Source organism: Pinus tabuliformis, chromosome 6, assembly GCF_031772625.1.
Source record: "Pinus tabuliformis cultivar Carrire ecotype Pingquan chromosome 6, CPIR1, whole genome shotgun sequence".
Taxonomy (NCBI): Eukaryota; Viridiplantae; Streptophyta; class Pinopsida; order Pinales; family Pinaceae; genus Pinus; species Pinus tabuliformis.
In genome coordinates, this window is record NC_142292.1 from 918,124,588 (window position 1) to 918,131,880 (window position 7,293).

A 7,293-nucleotide genomic window follows, 5' to 3' on the forward strand; every position below is an offset into this window, starting at 1 on the left:
AATGATGAAGGGTTTTATATCTGTTTGGATCAGATACAGTGCATCAGTGTTGCTCAAGAATGAGCCTTGAAAACCAAAATCCATCCAAAAAAACAAAACAGAGCAGCCCTATAGAGCATGACAGCAAGCATACTTAGATGATATCAAAACCAGAAAAAGAAAAACAAAGATAGACATTGAACCTTACAACAGGCCTAAAAGAAACCACGAGAGATAAGAAAAACCTGCCGCAAACCACCTATAAAATTTTGAAAAAAAACCCTGCCCACATAACGAACCAGCAGCAAAGTACTCGTTGTAAAAGCTTATCAGTGTCTTTCACTATTTTGGTTACCCAACACCATCCGCCATCCAAGCTTAGGCATTACTGACTTTTTGTTGGTTTTCTTTTTCCCATTTTTTTTTCTCCCATGGGACTCAGAGTACATTATACATGTTAACAAAATGCAAAACCCTCTCTATCAGTCTTCACTTCAATTGCCTCCTTCGTTCACAACAATATCTCCACAGTCTCTCTGTTTTCGGTTATATATAAGGAGTCTCAGGCTCACAATACACATGAAATAACTATTTACATTTATCACAAATTATTTGGGCTTCAATTTCCTTTCAGAGATTTATATGAAATCAGATCATAAATTATATTGCCATTTCCCAAAATGATCTGTATCTCTGTTCAAGAAATGCCACAAATGCGTTGTATTTAAAAATGCGTTTTGTTTTTCAGAAAATTTCATATCTACCGCATGTTTTGACCTTTGGTCGATTTTTTTACCAGTAGGATTCGTATTACTCCATCTATTCGCCTCCACATAAAATCCACTTTCCTCTGACATTACAGCACATCACTATTCAGAAGTATATTGTTGCGTGGGCGCTAACCAAAGTATGTCATTGTATGAGCTCGAAGGGAATCAGATTTGTGTACGAACAAATTGTGATTCCCACCTCCGACATACTCCAGAGATCCTTAATAAAGGAAATTAATGAAAATTATGCCCCATAGTCTCATAAGTCTTAAGAAAGTTAATGAGTCTTAGGGAAGTTAGTATATGCAAGTAAGTTTCGGGACATTTATGGAACAAATTGTTAATTCCATAGACCCTTTTAGAAACTTCTTCTTTCTTGCATTGATCTTATGATACGCACCCCACCCATCGTGTTTCAAGCAGACAGTGTATTATTGTACATTGTGCTCATTCTTAGCTTCTGGTTATATACTAAACTGATCTTAAATATCCAGTATATATACATTAGCTTCTTGTTATATACTAAATTGATCTTCATTATCCAGTATATATACGTTAGCTTCTTGTTATATACTAAATTGATCTTAATTATCTGTATACCCATTGTGCTCATTATTAGCTTCTTGTTATTTATTAAATTGATTTTAATTATCTAGCATGGTTAAAAAAAGGAAATTCTTGAGAGCTTAGTTAGGGTTTATTAGTTTAAAGATTTATTATTATTATTATTTTAGCAAAAAGTAGAATAGATTTATTATTTTAAACATTTATTATTATTATTATTATTACTACAAAACTAGGATTAGTTTAACTGTAGAAATTTGAATAATATAACACTTATTCACAGAGATTATCCTGATTATACACTATTTGCGGAATGCATGCATAATACATAACCTCCTCTACCATTGATCATCAATTTGCGGAATTAAAAAAAATCGCATGCGCTCATTGGAACATTAATCACACATATCAACACAGTATGTAATGGGGAAAGCATACAATTGAAAACCCCCAACTATCTGTATATGATAATGATAGAGAACATATAACAATACATAGTACAATACTCCTCACAAGTACTCAATACTATCTCCACATGCTACACACAAAACTAGCTCAGATCTGAACAAGTCACGGGTTCAAATCTCCTCTACTGTTTGCCTGCCTCTACTGTGAAATCCAAGTTGAGAATAGATCAGATCCAAGTTTGAATTCCCTTGGCTTGTACTCCGCAATCCTTATTGGCAATCTCAATCAATGATTGTGCACATCTCATGCATAGCTATAGTCACAACTGATAGTAGTCTTACCCTTTCACCCACCTCTAACACTTGTCTCCACTAAACTGTCCATGCACTGAGTTAACTGATGTATTCTTTAGTTGATTTATGAGTTAATAATTAGTAAATTAATTAATAATTAATTCACATCACTCATCACTAGTGTATTTGGAAGTTAGACTAAATACAACTAGTTCAACTAAGTCAAACTGAACACAACTCCATCAACTCCTCAATCAACTCCACCAAACTCAATCACTTGAGTTCTAACTAAAGTACATCATGCAATAGCTCAACTAACCCATAGGAAAAGCGTATTTCCATCTGGCAGTTGCATGTGCCACATCCGTAGCTCGAACTGAAGTGCTGCAAGAGGATAAGATAATGTTTATAGTCCAAATATTATTAAGAGCTAATAAGATTCGACTATTCCATTTTTTGACTGGTAGTCTAAAAATAGGCTCTGCCCATATGTCTAAAAATAGAGGTCCATCTATTTTTACCAACATGACCAATCATCCATAAATAGCATCCTGCAACTCATAGACCGTGATCCATATGTCTAAAAATAGACATAGTCCAAAAATAGACTTTTCGCCAAAAATAGCCTGCGGGCCCACTTAGTGAAGGCGACTTCTTTTCACTAAGCTCCATCATCTTGTTGCATTTTCAACACTCCCTCTCAACAAGATATGGACTATCTGCAACCCCTATCCTCCCTCTGTCGTATTCGAATTTGCTCCTGGTGATCGCCTTCGTCAAGATATCAACATCCTGATCCTTCGTGGAAATGTATGAAGGTAACATGATTCTCTGCTGCACACAATCTCTGATATGATGGTACCTGATGTTGATGTGCTTGGATCTATCATGAAATACTGGATTAGCTGAGAGTTTAATGCAACTCTGGTTATCACAATAAATCACAATACGCTCCAAGTGTGACCCAAACAACCCGGCCAGGATCTTCCTCATCCATATAGCCTCACATGTAGCCAAACTTGTTGCCATATACTCGGCCTCTGCTAAACTGAGTGCCATGGATCTCTGCTTTCTGTTGTACCAAGAAACCGTTGTCAACCCGATACTGAAGATCCCTCCAGATGTGCTCTTTTTGTCTGTTGGGCTCCCTGCCCAATCTGCATCTGTGAAGCCACATAGCTTCACCCCATCGTCCTGTCTATACCACAATCCATATCCCGATGTGCCTCTGAGATAACGCAATACATGCTTGCTTGCCTTCCAGAAGAGCTTGGTTGGCTTAACCATAGCTTGTGAAAGCTGGTTAAAAGCATAGCATATATCGGGTCATGTATTGACCAGGTACATAAGTGACCCCACCAACTGTAGATAAACAGTGGCATCCACTACCTCCGCTGAAGTAGCATCCTCCTTCCTCCAACCTCCAAGAAGAGGAGTATCAACAGGCTTGCATCCATGCATGTTGAACTTCTCCAGTATCTCCCGGGCATACTTACCCTGAGAAGCAAATAGTCCATCACTGCGCTGCCAAATTTCCAATCCCAAGAAATAATGAAGGAGGCCCAAGTCTTTCATCTCAAACTCTCTAGCAAGATCCTCCTTGGATGAAAGTATCATCAACTCCTCTCCCGTCAAAATCAAATCATCTACGTAAAGTACAATGATGAACAACTTACCCTCCACCACAATCTGGTATAGGTTAGGATCCACCTCACTCTTGGAGAATCCAAGTCCGGTGAAATAACTGTCTATCCGTGTGTACCAAGCACGAGGTGCTTGTTTCAACCCATACAGCGCTCTCTTGAGCCTGCACACATGCTACTCACTGCTGAAGATCTTGAAACCTTTGAGCTACTCTATGTACACCTCCTCCTCAATGACTCTGTTGAGGAACGCAGTCTTCACATCCATCTGATGGATGTGCCACCCCATCTGCACTGAGAGAGCAAGAATCATCCGTATGGAAGAATGCCTTGTGACAGGTGCAAAGGTCTCTTCATAATCGATCCCCTCTATCTGTGAGAAGCCTCGGGCAACAAATCTTGCCTTGTACTTCTCCACACTCCCGTCAACTGCCTGCTTCACTTTGTAGATCCATTTCGAACCCACCACTGATTTCCCCTCTGGTCTTGGGAAAATCTCCCATGCACTGTTTCTAACAATCGAATCATACTCTTCCACCATGGCATCTACCCATGCGGGATCCTCCACAGCTTCCTCGAAAGAGGATGGCTCAGTCACGACACATTTTCTCACAAGAACCATGCATCCAGTGTACCGATCAGGTGACTGTCTCTGTCTGTGCTGTGATGTAGGTGGTCCTACAACCTTCTTTGCATCTTGATCCAGTCGCTCAGTTTTTGTAGTGCGCTTTCACCCTCTGATGGTTAGCACTGCATGAGTGGTCTCTTCCACTCCATGAACTTCATCTTGTGGCTGATCCACATCCTGAAGCTCATCCTTAGGAACTAATAGCTCCTCATATGCATGCAAGTGTGGCTCCCTCTCAAGCGAACACTTCATGGCTTTCACCTTCTGAAATTTGATATCCCGTCGCACAACAGTCTTGCGACTGTCTGGCAAATACACACGATAGTTGTGGGGCGTATCGGTGTACCCCACAAATATCCCAACCTCTGCGGTCGGCTCCAACTTCTTCGTGGCATCCTTCGTCACATGCATGTAAACAAGAGAACTAAAAATCCTCAAATGGGAAATATCAGGCCTCTTACCAGAATAAGACTCCTCGGGTGTACTCATGCCAAATATCTTGTGAGGACAATGGTTCTGCACATATACTGCAGTATTGCATGCCTTTACCCACAAGTGAAGGGGTAGGCCCTGATCATGAAACATCGCCCATGCAGCACCCACGATCATTTTGTTCTTCCACTTAGCAAGCTCGTTCTGCTATGGGTTATGGGGAGCTATGAGCTCTCTTCGCATCCCTTCTGTGCTGAAAAAGTCCTTGAACTCACCAGAGATGAATTCACCACCATTGTCGCTCCTAAGAGCCCCTTCACCTTCTTCCCCGATTCCTTCTCGACTAGTGCTTTGAACTCACAAAACTTTGAGTATGTCTCACTCTTCTTTTGCATGAAGAAGATACAACACTTTCGAGAGAAATCATCAATAAAGATCACATAGTACTTGTGATTTACTGTCGAAGCTACTGAGAAAGGTCCACACACATCTATGTGAATTCTCTCAAGGATCGTCGTGGCGCGACTATCCTTCTCGTGAAAGGTGGCTTTCACAAATTTTTCCAAAGTACACCCCTTGCACTGATCTGACTGTGCAAGAGTGCCTTTAGGAAGCCCAGTAGAAATCTATTGCAGTATCTTCAAGGCTCCATGGTGAAGGTGGCCCAATCTCCGGTGCCACCGCTCGCGATCATCTCCACTCAACAATCCTTCTACCTTTCATGCCATTGTTGCGCAACCATCTACATGCAATTGATAAAGGTTCTTGACTCGAACCCCTATCTTCCGGGTTTCTCCAGTTGTCTTACTGCGCAGGAAAGCCTTTCCCTCGCTGAAGACAACATCATATCCCTTGTCTTCTAACATCGCCACAGAGATAAGATTCTTCTTCAATCCTGGAACATGCATCACTTCCTTCAATATGAAGGGTTTACCAGACTCCCTCTCAAAGGAAATGGTACCGATACCGGTCGCACTATATCTACCATCATCGCCCATCTCGATGTGCGCTCCAAGATCTTTCTCATCCAGATCAGAAAACAAATCTCGATCTCCTGTCATGTGAAAATACGCACCACTATCCAAAACCCATACCAATCCCATCACACTAGATACCAACCATGTAATTAGCGAAAATTCCAGCTCAAACTGTAAGGCTAAGGCCTCTCCCGCTGCAGATCTAGTAGCTTGCTTATTTTTCTTCTTCTGCGGACAATTTGTGGCATAATTTTCGTGCTGGTGACAGTGAAAGCACTTCACCTCGGACATGTCCTACTTCTCGCCTTTCGCACCGGAATGAGAAGCTTTCTTGTTCTTCCCCCTCTTTGCTTTAGTAGCCAAAGTGTAATTTTCTTCATCAGATGCCTTTGATGAAGATCCGTCCCTGGTATTCCGCGTGATCTCCTCTTGCACAAGATCAAACCAAAGTCTCTCCCATCCTGGCGATTTCTCCCGACCATTGACAGAGTCCTGATAGGAATGCCAAATCTTTGGAAGACCAAGGAGAGCCAAGCTCACCAAGTCCTCATCATCGACAATCACCCCCACACTTCCTAGCTCATCCCGGCATTGGGTGAACTTCGTGAGATACTTGGGCATACTGTCTCCTTTATCACACTTAATTTTTCTGATTTTATCCTTGAGCGCCAACTTCCTCTGGTCGCTCTTGCTTTGGAATAAATCTGTCAATGCTTTCCACATCAAGTATGGAGAATCCTTTCCATGCAGGCTAGATACAATGTGATCCTTCATGCCCTCCAACAGAATCCTTCGACACTTTGCTATCTTCTTTTGCCAAGCCTCAACTTGAGCAACATCAATAGGCTTTGGGACCTCAGCCTCTATGAACTCCTTCAACCCATTGTCATCTAACACCACCTCCATCCTGTCTTTCCATGCAATATAATTCGAGCTACCTTCAAGGGCATACTCCATTCGCAATCCGTTGAAAGACATTTCAACTTCGACACCAAGAAAACACTGCTGCAAATTCGAATTCCACCAGCTCAAAACTCAACCGCTTCTGATCTAAAATTCATGAGAACAAAGTATTTCTCGTACAAAGATTGACTATATGGGCATTTACCGGATATCTCACCTTCCAAAATAAGGATGAATCGAGAGGCTACATGGCCCGATTACAGACTCTTCCTCAAGAAATAAAAATGTAATCACTTTCTGAATAATAGATCTGATGATCAACTTCGCTCCGATACCATGTAGAAATTTGAAGAATATAACACTTATTCATAGAGATTATCCTAATTATACACTATTTGCGGAATGCATGCATAATACATAACCTCCTCTACCATTGATCATCAATTTGAGGAATTAAAAAAATCGCATGCGCACATTGAAAAATCAATCACACATATCAACACAATATGTAATGGGGAAAGCATACAACTGAAAACCCCCAATTATCTATATATTATAATGATAGAGAACATGTAACAATACATAGTACAATACTCCTCACAAGTACTCAGTACTATCTCCACATGCTACACACAAAACTAGCTCAGATCTGAACAAGTCATGGGTTCAAATCTCCTCCACTGTTTGCCTGCCTCT